Here is an 18,858-nt window from a genome sequence, read left to right as displayed (position 1 = left end):
AAAAGACCTAAATATAAATCTTAAGACTATAAACTTTTAGAAGAAAACTGGGTCATAAAACCTCACAACATTGAAATTGGCAGTGATTTCTTGGATATGATTTCAATGGCACAGGCAACAGAAGAGTATACAAACTCCCTAAAAACTAAAAAAATATTGTATATCCAAAGACAATGTAAACACAGTTAAAAGTTACTGATAGAATGGGATAAATATTTCCAAATGCTCTATCTGAAGGTATATTAATATTCCAACTAGACATCCTAAAAATTAACAACAATAAAGGCATACAATACCATTTAGAGATAGGTAAAAGACTAACATAAATAATGAATCTCCAAAGATAACCAATCTTAGTTGTCTGTTGGATGGAAAATCTTGTTTCTCTGGTTCTGGTGTGTGTTACCTATTTATACTTTGTAGTTAATCTCTTTGAGTATTTTCTCTAGCGCTAGTTTTGAAGACATAAATTCCTTCAGTTTCTGTTTGTCATGGAAACTTCTTATTTTTCCATCTAATTTGATAGAAAGTTTTGCTGGGTAGGAAATTTTTGGCTGGAAGTTGTTTTCTTTCAGAGTTTGGAATATGTTACTCCAAGCCCTTCTTGCTCTTATGACTTGGTTTGGGAAGTCTGGAGTGATTCTAATTGGTTTGCCTCTGAATGTCACTTGGCCCTTTGTTTTCGTTGCCTTTAAGATTCTCTGCTTGGCTTCCACATTGGTCATTTTGACAATTATGTGGCGTGGAGATCCTCTTCTCCGATCCTGTCTAAAGGGAGTTCTGTAAGTTTCCTGGACCTGTGTATCGACCTCTTGCTCTATGTTTGGAAAATTTTCTGCTATTACTTCCTTGAAGAGATTGTTGATCCCTTTGGTTTCACTTTCTTTTCCCTCCTCTATTCCAATTATTCTTAGGTTAGCTCTCTTAAAATGGGCCCATATTTCTTCAATGTCAGATTCCTGCTGTTGGATATTTTTTTTCTAGATTAGAAACTATGCGTTCATTTTTGGAATGATCATCTTCTAAGAGCGAGATTCTGTTCTCCATGTGGTCTAATCGGTTGTTCATGCTTTGAATTGAGGCCTTTACTTCATTAATTGCATCCTTTATCTCTTTTTGGCTCTCTCTGAATTTTTTTTGAAGCACTTCTATTATTTCTACAGTTATTTTCCTGATTTGATCTTCTAGAAATCTCTGATTTTCTGTTTTATCTGGTTCTGATGTTGTGCGGTTGTGGGCATTCATTGCTCCATTGTTATTCCTCTTTCCCATGATTTCAGAAGTTTGTGCCTTCTCTGGGTTCTTCCCTTGGGTCACTATGACTTCACTTAAGGTGCTCTGGATCTCGAGTCTGTAGTATCTCTGACCCCACTACTCCTTTACTGGGTTGTATCACAGAGTCTCCAACCCAGAGAGTCGATAGAGGCTGCTTTAGACTGTGGGGGGTGCCAGGTTGCACGTTCTCCTATGGTGTGATATCTCTGCCACCGCCCCTCCCCCACTGGGTCAAGTCCCAGGGAGTACAGTACTGGGATTTCTCCTCTGTGGCCCGCAATTTGACTCACTCTTCTTGAGTACGCAGATGTAGCTGTACTGGACTCGGTGAATTCACTGCTGCTGCCGCCAGTGGCAATATGGCGCCGCTGCCACGCCCTCAGCCATGAGGCTGGCATATTTTTTCTTCTCTGGTTTTGAGTTCCACTCAGTCCCTGCAGCGTGTGCTGAGCTCAGCCACTGGGAGCTTTAGATGCTCCGTGCGCCGAAAGATCCCGCCTGGCTGTTCCACAGCAGCTCACCTTGGCTTGCTGTGGCCATCTGGTAAATTTGCCGCTGCCGCCGCCAGTATGGCGCTGCTGCCACATCCTTGGGCGTGAGGCCGGTGTATCTCCTCTGTGGCTCTGAGCTCTGTTCTCAGTCCACTTTCTCTCTGGAGCCTGGTGATTTTTTTGTTTCTCTGGTGATGCTGTTTTCTGGCTATGAAAGGTGCTGATTTTGTGGTAATGGAGATTGGTTGTTAGCAGGGCTCTTAAGCCCCGCTTTTCTCAGTCGCCATCTTCCCGGAAGTTCCTACATTTGCTGTTTCTTAGTAAAAGAGCTGAACTGGAAGCAACATTTTTTACCAAGTACAATACAGACCTTATGCTAATGAAATTGTTTGTTATCTTGAGGCTGTGCTGATAATAATAGGTATTTAATATATTAAAGTGTATATATAATATTTATGGTGATTTTTGAATTTTTTATTCAAATTTTTTTTAACCATCTAAGGCTCACTGAAAATTTGTTTCTTGCTGCTTGGTGAGGAGGATGCTTTTTATATTATACATGTTTTCAATTATTCCTTACTGTATGAGTACAGGCTATGTGTTAAGCGTGGTGGCGCACGCTTGTAATCCCCGCACTTGGGAGGCAGAGATTGGAGGATCATGCAGATTTGAAGCCAGCCCCGCGTGCTGGCTTAGGAGACCCTGTTTCCAAATAAAAATGTAAAAATAGGTCTGGGAGTGTAGCCCAGAGGTAGAGGGCTTCCAGGAACCCCAGTACCACCAAAAAAAAAAGACAAAAATTAATAATTCCTATGATTAGCAGTTAGTGTAGAATTTTTCTGGCCTTTCAGAATTGGAGAAATCCCTGGGGGCTGCAGCCAGGTATTTGTATGACATGGTAAGACTTTTGTGTTGGATTTGCAATTTGGCAGTCAGTACACTAGGGAATAAAATACAATTTCAATAACTCCTGAAATTTAAGTGCTCTTCCTGAAACCCCGTGTAATAGGAAAACAAACACAGGAACTTTGTCACTAGTCGAGGCAGGAGGTGAGAGGTGTTGGTTGGGAAAAATGACTTGCTTTTCATCATATATTCTGAAAAACTAGAAAATGTTGTGATCCTTTGGGAAAAATCACACTTGGCCTCTTCTTTATGAGCTATGCCCTCATATCACCTGGCTTTCTTTTTCCATGAAGAAACCATTTTCTCTCCCATCCATATATGTGAATACTTTTTGCTGTTTATCTGTTTACTTTTGTTGTCTATTCCACTTCCATGGTTAGAAAAAGTTTCTGTGCTATTTTTCTTCAAGTACATCATAGAGATGACACTGTGGCTTTATAAACAGTGGTGCTCAGAAGTAGTCTGCAAGACCACATCCAAAATTAGAGGCAGGGAGCCAGGGTGTTGGAGGTAAAGGGAGAGAAGGTACCAGCGAAGCAAACTGACCATGATTATGTGACGTGCATGTATGAATTTATCACAATGAATCCCATTATTATGCATAATTATAATACAGCAATAAAATTAATTATAATAAAAGACAAAATAGAGGCGTGTGATATATATGCATTCCGCCTGCTCACCTGTGCATGAGTAACTGCGTGTTCCTGGCACTCACCCCACTTCTCAGATGATTTCTATATAGAACGCCATGCAGGAACCCTTCTGAGGTCGCATTCACACTTCCCTCATATGACCTTCAGACACAGACGAGGAGAAGTCTTCAATGTCAACTGGTGGGCCAGGTTGCTAAACAGTGACGATTTTGATAGGGATTGGAAAGAGATAGAAGTTTTTATGTTTCTTGGAAAAAACCCCTTTGGGGTTATTTCTCTCTGGCGGATCTTGTCTCTCTCAAAGGCTTCTCCTGTGAGATTTGTTTCTGTAAGAGGACCAGGATTTCTCTAGCTCGTGAAGATATGCTAAAACGAGGTAAGAGTTCAGGAGGAAGGAGACAGAGCAGATCTGAGGGTGCTTTTCACTGGGGGCGAGCCATGAATCTGAGGAGACAAGGGCAGAGAGGTTCCTCATGGGTTTCATGAGGTTCAGGGAGCTGGATTCTGGCTAGCAATAAAATAATTTATTTGTTTTCATATCGTCTTTGCTGTACATACTCCTTTTGTACCTTGCTAGTGTGGATAACAGAGGAGAGAGTGTGGGGTTAGGATTTTATTATCATGTCCCAGGAGGTTCTGTTAACTAAAAATGCTACAGGAAGAAGCTGTGTGTTGTAGACAGCAACAGAGTAAAATTCGTTGATCCAAGAGTGTCATTGTCCTTGGGGGCTCTTTTTGACCTGACATGTTATATTAAACAACAAAATAAAAATAACAAAAATCAAAATGTGTTATAAAAAACCCAAGGTGATCAGTATGAAACAGGCTTTCTTATAGTCTTGTGTTCTTGATTCCAACAACCATTTTGAACTATCTGCTCTTTAATTTCTAAAATGAAGCTTCAGGTCATACATGACTTTGTTGGCTGTGGGAGTCCCAACACCATTTGCTTTCAAGTGGGCTTTGGCTGCTGAGATGTTACCTGCCGCACAGAGAGGAAAGAAACCTGGTACTCCTCTCTAGGGATTAGAGAAACAGTGGAATTCAGCCCAAATTTCATCCTATTTAACTTCTCTCTTTAAAGGGCTGACCTTTTGGTAATACAGCAACTTAAACAGATTCCATATCTCTTTTATGGCTGAACTCTTGCCAACTTGATTTTTTTTTAATGTATGAAATGCTTTATGTCAGATACTGAGAAGCTCATAACACTAAAGGGAGCGTAATTAAAGTCAGTGGAAAACATACAGTAAGAGAAAATAAACGCAGCAGGCCTTGGAAATCACATGGGCCAGGTCTGGAAACACATGGGGCCTCAACCCAGGAGTCTTGATGCCTTTAGGACAGTCTCTCAGATCAAGGGAGGGAGAACAAAAATTGAATCTAAGTTAAAAGAGAAATCCCTCATGACAAATACTGCTAACTCAATTTGTGCATGCAGAATGCCTCACAGAGCCAGATATCCGACAGGTCGAATCCCTTTTATTTTTTCTTTATTAAACTACATTTTTGTGATCACATGGCAGGTTAGGTGGCAGATCTTCAATGAAGGTGTTTACAGGTAGACATGGTTGCTCGGTTTGGGAGGGAAAGGGCAGCCTGGAGTATAATCACCTATGTGTCTATTATCACAGATGCACCCATATTGTTGTGAGTAAGGCTACAAGAACTACCAAGCTGATCTATATCAACGTAAATATCATGGGGGGGGATGGGGAGAGACTTGGATGGAAATACATATGAAATGCTATGTGCGTGTATGTTTCTGTTATTCTGACTCTCACTGTGATGTTTAATTACAAGCCACAAATAAAAAATAAAAATGAACTACTAAGAAATTAGCTTAGGTAGCAATTGTGAATCTCTTGGGTCACTATCTTCTTTTGTATCTCTAATGACTTTCAACTAACCTTCCAACTAACCTCAAATCCAAGCAGGATAGAGCTGAGCCTAACTCAACTCTAACCTGCCTGGATTTGAGCTTTTGGTGATGTGATAGGGCGTGGTAGACCCATGCCAGGAGAAGAACTGATCGAATCTAACATTTAAAAAAATTCCTGCAATCTCTAAATATTTTTGCCACTTGTTAATATTTTATGTTCCAAAATCTAAGTTATAAGATGAGTCATACATACATTTTTCTAAATGGCCATGCAACTAGTAGGAGTTCGGATAGAAATCCCAGTAGATTTTCTTGCATGCTGTATGGGCTGCTGAGGGAATCAGGAGCTTGCTGTCCTTTCAGTAGCATAGCAACGACTTCCAGGCATGACGACTCCTCAGCGGGCTCAGCCAAACAGCATGTTTACTGCTGTTCTGCAGAGCAGAAGTGGCTGAGCCAGAGTCTGGTGCCCTGACCAATTATGTTGGGGGAGATGCTAATAACAGGGAAGGTAACCAGGCTGTGCAGGAAGGCATTCTTCCCTTGCTGCCTGAAGATTAACCCTTAGACACATGGGTTCTTTTTGTTACTATTTTTGTCTGCATATGTGCATTGCACCTTATGATAGTGAGATGAAGTTTGCTTCAATATTTCATTTAAAGGAAAGGTTTGTTAAAGATGTTAACTAGAAGTGATTAAAGATCTACTTGTGGAAATGGAGAGCTGTCCATTGGTATGGTCATCTGGTCATTGTTTTGCATTATCAGTTTAATTGGCTTCTTCCCCAAGACAGTGATTTTTCCCCCCTCAAAACAAAATTACTTTGGGCAACAGAACAATGAACGGTTAACATTTGGCTATCCTCACTATTTGCACACACTCACGGAAGCGTTTCACTGATAGCTTCCAGGGCTCACAAACCCTACAAGACAGCTCTGTTATCTCTGTTTTGTACTTCCAGAAAACTGAGACTCAGAGAAATTAACTGTTTTAATAAAACCAAAAGAAAGGAGCTGGGCATGGTGGTGCATCTTAGTACTTCAGAGGCTGAGATGGGAGGACCGCAGGTTCAAGGAAGGAAGAGCCCCAGCAACTTATCAAGGTCCTCTGCAACTTAGCGAGAGCCTGTTTCAAAATTAAAAGATGCAAACAGGGTTGAGGGTATAGCTCAGAGGTAGAATGCCCCAGGGTTCACTCTCCAGTACCACAAAACAGAACCAAATGAACAAACAAAAACCCCCAAAAGAAACAACAATAACCACCAGAGATTTGAACCCAGATCTATCTGACTCAACCAGCTTCTGTAACCTACACACATGTTCTTTCCCAGGGACTATGACGTGTCCTTGTCTTCCCATCTTGCAATAAATACACTTGGGCCAATTTGATTCAGCTTAACAAAGATATTCAGTTAGTCTTTTAAAATTTTTTTTATTATTTATTTATTTATTATTTATTTATTTATTTATTTTGGTGGTACTGGGGTTCCTGGAAGCCCTTCTACCTCCGGGCTATACTCCCAGACCTATTTTATTTTTTGGAAACAGGGTCTCCTAAGGAAGCGCTGCTGACTTTGAACCTGCGCGATCCTCCTGTCTCTGGATCCTAAGCGCAGGGATTACAAGCGTGCCACCACGCCCAGAAGTCTTTTTTTTTTTTTTTTAAATAAAATATGGAGGACAGGGTTAGGACGGTGCTGGGGCCAGCAAGGCCGGCATCGGAGCCTGCCGTGAGGCAAGGCCGGTGCTGGGGCCTCCGAGGCCGGGATTGGAGCCTGCCGTGAGGCAAGGCCGGTGCTGGGGCCAGCGAGGCTGGCATCAGAGCCTGCCGTGAGGCAAGGCCGGTACTGGGGCCTCCAAGGCCAGGATAAGAGCCTGCCGAGGGGTTAGGCCGGTGCTGGGGCCAGCGAGGCCGGCATCGGAGCCTGCCGTGAGGCATGACCAGTGCTGGGGCCTCCATGGCCGGGATCGGAGCCTGCCGAGGGTTTAGGCCGGTGCTGGGGCCAGTGAGGCTGGCATCGGAGCCTGCCTTAAGGCAAGGCCGGTACTGGGGCCTCGAGGCCAGGAAAAGAGCCTGCTGAGGGGTTAGGCTGGTGCTGGAGCCAGTGAGGCTGGCATTGCAGCCTGCCGTGAGGCATGGCTGGTGCTGGGACCTCCAAGGCCAGTATCGGAGCTGGCCGAGGGGTTAGGCCGGTGCTGGGGCCAGCGAGGCTGGCACCGGAGCCTGCCATGAGGCAAGGCCGGTACTGGGGCCTCCGAGGCCAGGATTGGAGCCTGCCGAGGGGTGAGGCCGATGCTGGGGCCAGCGAGGCTGGTATTGGAGCCTGCCATGAGGCAAGGCTGGTGCTGAGGCCTCCGAGGCCGGGATTGGAGCCTGCCTTGAGGCAACGCCGGTACTGGGGCCTCCGAGGCCAGGATAAGAGCCTGCCGAGGGGTTAGGTCGGTGCTGGGGCCAGCGAGGCCGGCATCGGAGCCTGCCGTGAGGCAAGGCCGATACTGGGGCCTCCGAGGCCAGGATAAGAGCCTGCTGAGGGGTTAGGCCGGTGCTGGAGCCAGTGAGGCTGGCATCGCAGCCTGCCGTGAGGCATGGCTGGTGCTGGGACCTCCGAGGCCAGGATAAGAGCCTGCCGTGAGGCGAGGCCAGCATCGGAGCCTGCCGTGAGACATGGCCAGTGCTGGGGCCTCCTAACCCGGGAACGGAACCTGCCGAGGGGTTAGGCTGGTGCTGGGGCCAACGAGGCTGGCATTGGAGCCTGCCATGAGGCTAGGCCGGTGCTGGGGCCTCCGAGGCCGGGATTGGAATCCTGCCAAGGGGTTAGGCCGGTGCAGGGGCCAATGGCCAGCATCGGAGCCTGGCGTGAGGCAAGTTCATTCCTGCAGCCTCCAAGGCCGGGACCAAAGCCAGCTTAGGGGTTAGACCGGTGCAGGGGACAGTGAGACCAGAACTGGGGCCTCCCATGAGGCAAGGATGCTGCTTGAGCCAGCGAGGTCTGGATCAGTCCACTGAGTAGCCAGGCCACTACTGGGACCGTCAAGAGTGGGATCGGTACTTGCAACGCAGCATGCACAGAGAAATATCGCAGAAAATATAAATCAGAGGCTTCTCTTAATCAGCAATAACTAGGAGGAAAAGGGCAACAGGAAGAGGTTGAGCTATAGAAAGGGCCCTATAGTGAAACAACTAATGTGACCAATCAGAGGGTATGTAATACTGGAGGACGGAGCCTCTTTAAAACGCAGGAGGTACATAAACAAATGTATCAAAGTAAATCACCAAAGAAGTGTGGGATGGAGGGAGGGGGAGGGAATGGGATGGGGGCTGGAGGAGGGCTAATTGGATGATGTGTGCTTGTATATCCTCTCAAGTCTTGTACTCCAATGTGATTGATATATGACTACAATGCACCAATTTAAAAAATAAATTAATAAAAAAAAGAAAAAAAGAAAATAAAAGAAAATATAATGTAAAACAGAACAGAATTTTAACTAATAAAATGTAACATCCATGGAGGCAAAAAAAAAAATATGGAGGACAAAAACTTTCCATCTATTTGTTTTGCCACTTTGAAAAAAATTCTATTTGAAAATTTATTTTACAGAAACCAGAATTCCAGGAAACTCACCTGAAGCTCAAGAGCCCTGTAGATGGGCATAGACAATAGTCTTAGTCAGCAAATCAGTTCACACCATCCCAGGCCAGGGTGGCAAGAGGGAGAGCGAGGGATGTTCTGCTGTAGGATTTGAGTGAGGTGAGTAAGTGGGGAGACGTGGTGGATAGATTTGTTGTTGCCTCAGAGGTTAATGGAAAATATCCGTGCTTTGCTGAGCAGAGCTCACTACATAAAAGATGTAGCCAAGTTGCTTAACAAGGTCACCCAGCTCTGGGAGATTTTTGATCTATGCTCAATCAAATCCTTTCACCTACAGTGACCGGTCAAACCTTGCAAATGGAGTCGACCAAATCAGTCACCCGAAATTCATGTGCCCGGATTGCACTTTCTTAGGATTTAGTTTCCTGTCACTGTCACCACCCAGGAATGACACTTTCTAATTGAAGGTATCAGGAATGCCCAGAGGCCTTGCTGCTGCAAGTCCCAGAAGACATCTATTTATCTTATTTAGATTCGGGCTATTTGTAGAAGAAAGGCCTTCTTGGCAGCAGAAAAAGCCATCTTTAGGAAATAAGGAGGATTCCAACAGGTGGTATTATTGCTATATCCCTTTCTGGAAAAACAAAGATGGGACACAAGAAGACAAAAGAAAAAAAAAACATTGAAAGTATGGACAGAAGGAACTAAGAGCAATGTTTCTTGGTTTCCACTGTTGATGTGGGGTACCAGAGCTTTGGCCCAATTCTGAGCCACGTGGTTTAATGTTTTTGCCTGAGAGCACACAGAGACTAGAAGATGTCAAGAAGAGCTTCAGAGGGATGCCAGATTCCTCGAGGTCAGTCTCCCAGGGATGCTTGAAATGGACCATTTTAATATTATGAGAATGACTGTGTGTGTGCTCATTGTAGCACACTGACTACACACTATGAGTTCTAGCAAAAGACTGGTTTTCACTGGATCTAGCACCATCATGCAAAGCAGTGGAATTCTTCAGTGCTTCTTGGTTTCAGTATTGGGTTAGATCATTACTTTTTGCCTCAACTCTCTTCCCAACTCTTGATTCTTCCCACAGCAATTAAACTCCAACTCATCATTTAGACATGAATCACAACTTGATTTCTTTGTCTCTTTCTTCTTCTTTTCTTTCTTTCTTCTTTTTGTGGTACTAGGAACTGAACACAGGGACATTCTACCTCTGAGCTACATCCCCAGGCCTATTTTTTTTTTTTGAAACAGGGTCTTACGAGGTTGCTGAGGCTAGCCTCGAACCTGCCTCTTATCTCAGCCTCCCAAGTACTGGTATTCCAAGTGTGCACCACCAGGCCCAGTGGACACTTCTTCTGCGCATGTAATTATTGTCTCCTCTTCTTCAAAGTGAAATGTAAAAGTTATCACAAGCTTTCAATGATTGGTTCTCTATATTAAACTATTCTCCAGCAAAACAGTCTTTTCCCTATCTGTAATCTATTTTTCCTCTCGATTTTTTGTCCATGCTTTAACTGTAACCTGAAATTCCTCTCTTCACCATCTGTGGTTATATTTTCTTTCCATTGCATCTTCTTAGTACTTAGGATTTCCCTTATGGAAAATATCTTTAATTTTTTTCTTCTTTATTTTGCCTTTATTATTTATAATTTTGTTCTCTAAATTATAATGATTTATACAATTATAATTTTTATTTTTATTTATTTTTTATTTGTCATATATATAAGATCTCAGTTAACTTTACTAAACTCTTGCTAAGAAGGCTCATTTAATTTTTCTAGGTCTTTATCTGTTTTGTTTCTACCTAGAAAATTTGGATTGTCATTGGTGATAATCTAGCACTAAATTCTTTTAAACAGCAGTTGAAGCACTGAAGTCTATTGAATATGACCTATTTGTAATGTTGAAAGAAGTGGGTTAAAGCTCATGGGAAAGGTTACACATTTGCATGAATTTCCTCCTACTTTTTTTTGTTTGAACTAAGGATGGAACCCAGGGGCATTCTACCTCCAGGCTAAACCCCCAGCCCTAGTTTTTATTCTTTATTTTGAAACAGGGTCTCACTGAGTTACAAGGGGGTCACTAAGTAGCTGAGGCTGTCTGTGAACCTCCATCCTTCTGTCTCGGCCTCCCAAATGCTGGGATTACAAGTGCACACCTGGCTCCCTCTACTTTTAATTCTCTTTGTCATCAAAGGGATTACTCTTCTGCAGCCTTTACTTATAAAACACCAAACTACTTGGCATTGCACTAGTTTAACACTATGTTGAAGATAATAAGTAAAGCTTATTTTCATTTTATTTCATTTTATTATTTATTTATTTATTTATTTATTTATTTTTTGGTGGTACTGGGGTTCCTGGAAGCCCTTCTACCTCTGGGCTACACTCCCAGACCTATTTTATATTTTCGAAACAGGGTTTCTTAAGCCACTGCGGCTGGCTTCGAACCTGCGCGATCCTCCTGTCTCTGCCTCCGAAGCACGGGGATTACAAGCGTGCACCACCACGCCAGGCTTTCATTTTATTTTTTATTTTTTATTCTTTTTGTGATAGTGGAGATTGAATTCAGTAGCATTGTACCTTCAAGGCACAGCCCCCAGCCCTTTTAATTAATTAATTTAATTAAATTTTTTTTGCAGTACTGGAGGTTAAACACAGGGACATTCTACCTCTGAGCTACACCTCCAGCCCTATATTTTATTATTTATTTTGAAACAGGGTCTCAGTAAATTGCAGATGGCCTCATTAAGTAGCTGGGGCGGGCTGCAAATCTCTAATCCTCCTGTCTCAGTCTCTCATGTACTGGGATTACAAGTGTGTGCCAGCATGCCTGGCTTATATTTTGTTTTTGAAATAGAGTCTTTCAGCTGGGCATGGTGGTGCACACTTGTAATCCCAACACTTGTGAGGCTGAGACAGGAGGATTGCACAGGTTTAAAGCCAGCTTCCACTAATGAGTGAGGCTCTCAGCAACTTAGTGAGATCCTGTTTCCAAATAAAGTATAAAATAAGTCTGGGAGTATAGCCTGGAGGTTGGTTCCATCCCTCTGGTAGCACAAAAAAAAAAAAAAAAAAAAAAAAAGAAAGAAAGAAAAAAAAGAAAGGAAATAGAAGAGTATTCCGAGTTTGCTGAGGCTGCCCTTGAACCTGCGACCCTTCTGTCTCAGCCTCCCAAGTACAGGCATGTGCTGCTCTACTTTCTGAGAGATTTTATATACATGTACTCTGGTGGGAACTAGAGAATGGAGATTATATTGTTACTTAATTGTTAATGGTGGCTGTTGTTATTGTTCTTTTATTTCTTACTGTTCTCTACTGATATTTTAAATACTACAGAGGCTAACCCAACCTATGGAATACAGTGCTTTGTAACCATACTGAAACTTGTTTGAAGAATAGTAACATTTCCAACTGAATTGAAATAAACGTTCATTTTAGAGAAGATCAGTGTACTTCATTAGGGGAAAACAGGACAAGTATTTGCCAGACATTCCGTGGTCCCTTCAGTTATGTCTAGTTCTCTCAGGCTCACAAGTCGGAAGCTTTAAAACATCTAGGCACTACAATGGAGTTGCAAGCAGAAACACAAATTGATATTGTAAGTTCGAAATTGCTGTTCAAAATATTATTCTGGCAGCTAAAAACTGGAATTTAAGCTTTACATATGAACTCAAAAGTATCTGCTCTGGTCTATTGTCTTGCATCTGTAGAGGCTCAACAACAACAAAATTATATCCAATGTTTTAACTTTCTCAGATTCTCTTTGCTTTCATCTAATTTTGCCATCCAGGGTCTTTTAGGGCTGTCTAGAGCAATTAACTGATTTAAAGACAAAACAGAAAATAAAAACTCCTTTATTTTCAACTGTGGAATAGATGCCATTACTTAGCATGCTAATCCATCTGAACTCCAAGTTGGCAATGAATCTTTCTCTCTCTTTATACACCACACACACACACACACACACACACACACACACACACACACACTATCTATCTATCTATCTATCTATCTATCTATCTATCTATCTAATCTATCTATCATCTATCTATCTGTGTGTTACCATGGAGGAAAAGTTGCATCTATTCCCAATGATGTTAGAACTTGTGTATTTGCCAGGCTTGTCTTAATAGGATTTTTATCAGCATGATACTTTAACTTCTTACTTTCTGTGTTAGTTCTTTACCCTGTTTTGGAACATGGCAACAAAACTAACGGGTTTTAAAATACACAGGTACTAATTTTAGAATATGTGCTATGAACACAATCATATGTCTTTAACAGCTCAAGCAATGTTTCTCAAACTTGCTGTAGGGACACGGTCTGGTGACCAGGCTTTGCTAGAGTCACAGTTGTCCAGCATGATGTCAGGCACTTCTTAGTTGGCGTGTGTCACCCCAGAGCCCTGTGATGCTGCAGCGTGCAGAAGGTTTGGGATTATGGTCGGTGACATTGTTTATTGATTTCTTAACATCTGAAAGTGGCGCTGGCTGAGGAAGCACTGAGCAGAGATTATCAGAGGTGCCTCTGCTTGCAAAAGGCCACAGCTCACTGTCACCGGCAATGTGTTTCATCTTAGCAAAATCTGAGCTGAAAAATAGTGACAAGGCCACAGAATAAGGGAGACTGCAAAGTCGGAAACATCTCTGAATATGCCCTCCCTACATGTTGAGCTAGAGAGGTGCGGCGCTGATTGTAGGGAAATTCGGGCTGCCATTTCACTGTATGTTTTCAAAATTTAGGAATAAATATTTTTAGGTGTTTGCTTAAATGAGCTATTTTGATTTTTATGAAATGGCAAAATGTATATTTGACAATGCTTCAATGTGCTGGAGATTACCGATTTTTGTTTTCTTTTTTTTATTTTTAACAATTTTTTAATTGAACATAAATAGTATACATTTACACTATATTTGGTGCCCTCTCCCCCCCCGCCCCCGTTTTCTCCCCCCCCCCCCACCAATGGTTGTCCAGGTTAACCGTGTCTTATTCATAATTTTACACATGTTTAGGTGTAGACGCTCCTTAATCAAGATCGGCCTTTCTCCTCTCCTATCTTTCCATTAAAACTTAGCTAGTATTTCCCCTCTAATATCTGGGGTCCTACTGGTATCCTTTGTGTTTTCTAGTTTGGGCATATTAGAGGAAACATGTGTATCTTCTCCTTCTGTGCTTGGCTGATCTCACTTAACATGATGCTTTCCAGGGCTTTCCATCTTCTTGCAAATGATATAATTTTGTTCTTCTTTATGGCTGAATAGAATTCCATTGTGTGTATTTCCCACAGTTTTGCTATCCATTCATCTGTTGATGGTGATCTGGGTTGGTTCCATATTTTGGCTATTACAAATTGTGCTGCTATGAACATGGGTATGCATATGTTGCTGTATTTCTCTGAATTCAACCCTTTTGGAAAGATACCCAGGAGTGGTATAGCTGGATCATATGGTGGATCTATTCCCACCTTTCTTAGGAATCTCCACACAGATCTCCATAGTGGCTGAACTAGTTTGCATTCCCACCAACAGTGTAAAAGAGTTCCTCTTTCCCCACATCCTCGCCAGCATTTGTTGTTGTTTGATTTCTTTATGCTTGCTACTCTGACTGGGGTTAGATGGAATCTCAGTGTAGTTTTGATTTGCATCTCCCTGATGGCCAGTGATGAAGAGCATCTTTTCATGTATCTATTAGCCCTTTGTATCTCTTCTTTTGTGAAGTGTCTATTTAGTTCATTTGCCCATTTCTTGATTGGGTTGTTTGTTTTGTTAGTGTAGAGCCTTTTGAGCTCTTTGTATACTCTGGATATTAGGCCCCTATCAGAATGGTGGCTGGTAAAGATCCTTTCCCATTCTGTAGGCTTCCTCTTTAGGTTATTGATAGTTTCCTTTGATGAGAAGAAACTTTTTAGTTTGATGTTATCCCACTTGTTTATTCTTGCTTTAATTTCCTGAGCTTTGGAGGTTTTGTTGAGAAAGTTATTGCCTGTGCCAATATGTTGTAGTGTAGAACCTATGTTTTCCTCTACTAACTTCACCGTCTCAGGTCTAATTTCTAAGTCTTTGATCCATCTTGAGTTGATTCCTGTGTTAGGTGAGATATTGGGGTTTAGATTCATCTTTTTACAAATGTTTAGCCAGTTCTCCCAGCACCACTTGTTGAAAAGGCTGTCTTTTCTCCAGCGTATGTGTTTGGCCCCTTTGTCAAAGATTAATTGACTAAAGATGTGTGGGTTTGTTTCTGTATCTTCTATTCTAATCCACTGGTCAGTATATCTGTTTTTGTGCCAGTACCATGCTGTTTTTACTACTATTGCTCTATAGTATAGGTTGAAGTCTGGGATTGTAATGCCTCCTGCGTGTTTCTTGTTATTGAGAATTGCTTTGGCTATTCTCGGTCTTTTCTTTCTCCATATGAAGTTCATGATTGATTTTTCTAGGTCTCTGAAGAATGTGACTGGTATTTTAATGGGAATTGCATTGAACCTATAGATCAGTTTTGGCAGAATGGCCATTTTGATATTTATTCTGCCTATCCATGAGCACGGGAGATCTTTCCATCTTCCAAGGTCTTCTTCTATTTCTTTCTTTAATGTTTTATAGTTTTTGTTGTAGAGGTCTTTTACATCTTGGGTTAGGTTTATTCCTAGTTATTTTATTGGTTTTGAGGTTATAGTGAATGGAATTGTTGTTTTTGTTTCCTTCATTGTGGATTCGTTGTTGGCATAAAGAAAGGCCACTGATTTCTTCAGGTTGATTTTGTAACCTGCGACTTTGCCGAATTTGTCAATCAGCTCCAGGAGTCTTTTGGTTGAGTTCTTTGGGTCTTCCAAATAAAGGATCATGTCGTCTGCGAATAAGGATAATTTCACTTCCTCTCTTCCTATGTGGATTCCTTTGATTTCCTTCTCTTGTCTGATTGCTGTAGCAAGAGTCTCAAGGACTATATTGAAAAGGAGTGGTGATAGTGGGCATCCTTGTCTTGTTCCTGTCTGTAGCGGAAATTCTTGCAGTTTTTCCCCATTCAATATAATGTTGGCTTTGGGTTTGCAGTATATTGCCTTGATGATGTTGAAGTACTTTCCTTCTATCCCAATTTTTTGCAGTGTTTTTAACATAAATGGGTGTTGGATTTTGTCGAATGCTTTTTCAGCATCTATTGCTATGATGATGTGGTTTTTGTTCTTGGTTCTATTTATGTGGTGAATAACATGTATTGATTTGCGTATGTTGAACCAGCCTTGTTTTTCTGGGATGAAACTGACTTGGTCGTGATGAATTATTCTCTTGATATAGTTTTGAATGCGTATAGCTAGTATTTTGTTTAGATTTTTTGCATCTATGTTCATTAAGGATATTGGTCTGTAGTTTTCCTTTCGTGCGGTATCTTTATTTGGTTTGGGGATTAATGTGATACTGGCCTCATAGAAGGAATTTGGAAGAGTTCCATCTCTTTCAATTTCCCGGAACGTGTTATGGAGTATTGGTATTAGTTGTTCACTGAAGGTTTTGTAGAATTCAGCTGGGAACCCATCTGGGCCTGGGCTTTTCTTTGGTGGAAGAATTTTTATCGCCATTTCTATTTCTTTGGTTGTTATTGGTTGGTTTAGGCTTGCTATGTCCTCTTGGTTGAGTGTAGGAAGGTTAACTGTGCTTAGAAATCTGTCAATTTCATCCAGGTTTTCAACTCTATTGGAGTATAAATTTTTAAAGTAGTTTCTGATAATATTTTGAATTTCTTCACTATCAGTGGTGATATCTCCTTTTTCATTTCTAATTTTGATAATTTGAGTTGATTCTCTTTTTCTTTTGGTTAGGTTGGCCAGGGGTTTATCAATTCTATTAATCTTTTCAAAGAACCAACTTTTTGTTTTATTGATTCTTTGAATTGTTCTTTTTTTCTCTATTTCATTTATTTCTGCTCTAATTTTGATGATTTCTCGTCTTCTGCTGGCTTTGGGAATGGATTGTTGCAGAATTTCTAGATCCTTGAGTTGTGTCATTAGGTTCTTTACTTGGTGGTTCTCCGTCCTTTTTATGTGGGCACTCAATGCAATAAACTTTCCTCTTAGTACTGCCTTCATGGTGTCCCATAGGTTTTGGTAGGTTGTGTCTCTGTTTTCGTTTGTTTCCATAAATTTCTTTATTTCTTCCCTAATTTCTGCTCTTACCCATTCGTCATTTAGTAGTGTATCATTCATTCTCCATGAATTTGAATACTTTCTTTTGAATTTCCTGTTGTTGATTTCTACTTTTATTCCATTGTGGTCTGAAAAGATGCATGGGATTATATTACATTTTTTGAATTTGCTGGTATTTTCTTTGTGTCCCAGGATGTGATCTATTTTGGAGAAGGTTCCATGGGCTGCTGAGAAGAAAGTGTATTCTGTAGTTCCTGGTTGAAATAGTCTGAAAACGTCTATTAGGTCCATTTGGTTTATGGTTTCCTTCAGTTCTAAAGCATCTTTACTCATCTTTTGCCTCGAAGATCGATCCAGTGGTGTGAGAGGCGTATTAAAGTCTCCCAGAATTATTGTATTTGGGTCTACTTGGGATCTTATGTCCAGAAGGGTTTGTTTTACAAATGTGGTTGCACCCACATTTGGGGCATAAATATTTACTATCATTATATCTTCTTGGTGTATTGTTCCTTTTAATAAAAGGAAGTGCTCTGATTTGTCTCTTTTGATGTGTTTTAGTTTAAAGTCTGTTTTGTTGGATATCAGGGTTGCTACCCCTGCTCTTTTTCGGTCACTGGTGGCATGGTATATCTTTTTCCATCCTTTTACTTTCAGCCTGTGAATGTCTTTGGCTGTGAGGTGAGTTTCTTGCAGACAGCATATGTTTGGATTATGTTTCCTAATCCACATTGCCAGTCTATGTCTTTTGATTGGTGAGTTAAGTCCTTTGACATTAAGTGATATTATTGAAATATGTTTTTTGTTTTCTGCCATTTTGTGTTCTGTCTACTCTTGGGTGGTGTGATCTTTCTTCTTTACTTAAATGGCCCATTTATTAACTTCCTCTCTTCTCTGATTCTGAAGTCTGCTTCTTTTTTCTTCCTTATGATTTATTTCTTTAAGAATTTTCTCTAGTGTTGGCTTTGAATTCATGAATTTTTTGACATTCTGTTTATCCTGAAAGATTTTGACTTCCCCATTGATCTTGAATAGTAGTTTTGCTGGATAGATGAGCCTTGGCTGGAAGTTATTTTCTTCCAGGGTCTGAATCACATCGTACCAGTCTCTCCTAGCATTCCTGACCTGGGTTGTATAGTCTGGGGTGATTCTTATTGTTTTGCCTCTATATGTCACCCGTCCTTTTGTTCTCACTGCTTTTAAGATTCCTTCCTTGGCCTCTATGCTGGTCAATTTGGTTATTATGTGGCGTGGAGTGGTATTTCTTTGGTCCTGTCTCAGTGGAGTTCTGTATGCCTCCTGGACTTGAAGATTCAAGTCTCTTTCCATATTTGGAAAATTCTCTGAGATTATTTCCTTGAAGATATTACAAATGCCCTTGGTCTGTACCTCTATCCCTTCCTCAATGCCTATTATCCGTAAATTAGGGCGCTTCATATTATCCCATAATTGCTGGATGTTTAGGTTTTGTTGCTGTAAAGATTTCTGTATATCGCTGACTATGTTTTCGGTTTGGGATGTACTGTCTTCTAATATTGATATTCTGTTTTCCATTTCATCTAATCTTCCAGAATTTCTTTCTATTGCTGTCTTCATTTCACTTATTGCCTCTTTCATTTCATTCCAGACCTCTTTCTGATTCTTTTTTAGTGTTTCTAATTCACCTTTAACCTCCTCTATACTTGTTTTAAAACCTTTCATCATATTGAACAACAAGATTCTGAACTCCCCTTCTTGCATTTCTAGTAGGTCAGTATTCGTGATTTCTGCTGTCTCTTCATAACTCCTGGTTCTCATATTTATAGTGTTCTCTGTCCTGTTTTTCTGATTTCTACCCATCGTTCGTGAGTAATGTGTTTAGTCAAATCTTAATATTAGGAGTTTAGGGGTATCGGCAAGTCAGCAGAGCCTTTCCAG

Source organism: Muscardinus avellanarius (assembly GCF_963383645.1).
Source record: "Muscardinus avellanarius genome assembly, chromosome: 14".
NCBI classification, from domain to species: Eukaryota; Metazoa; Chordata; class Mammalia; order Rodentia; family Gliridae; genus Muscardinus; species Muscardinus avellanarius.
Note: the sequence above shows the minus strand (reverse complement) of the source record.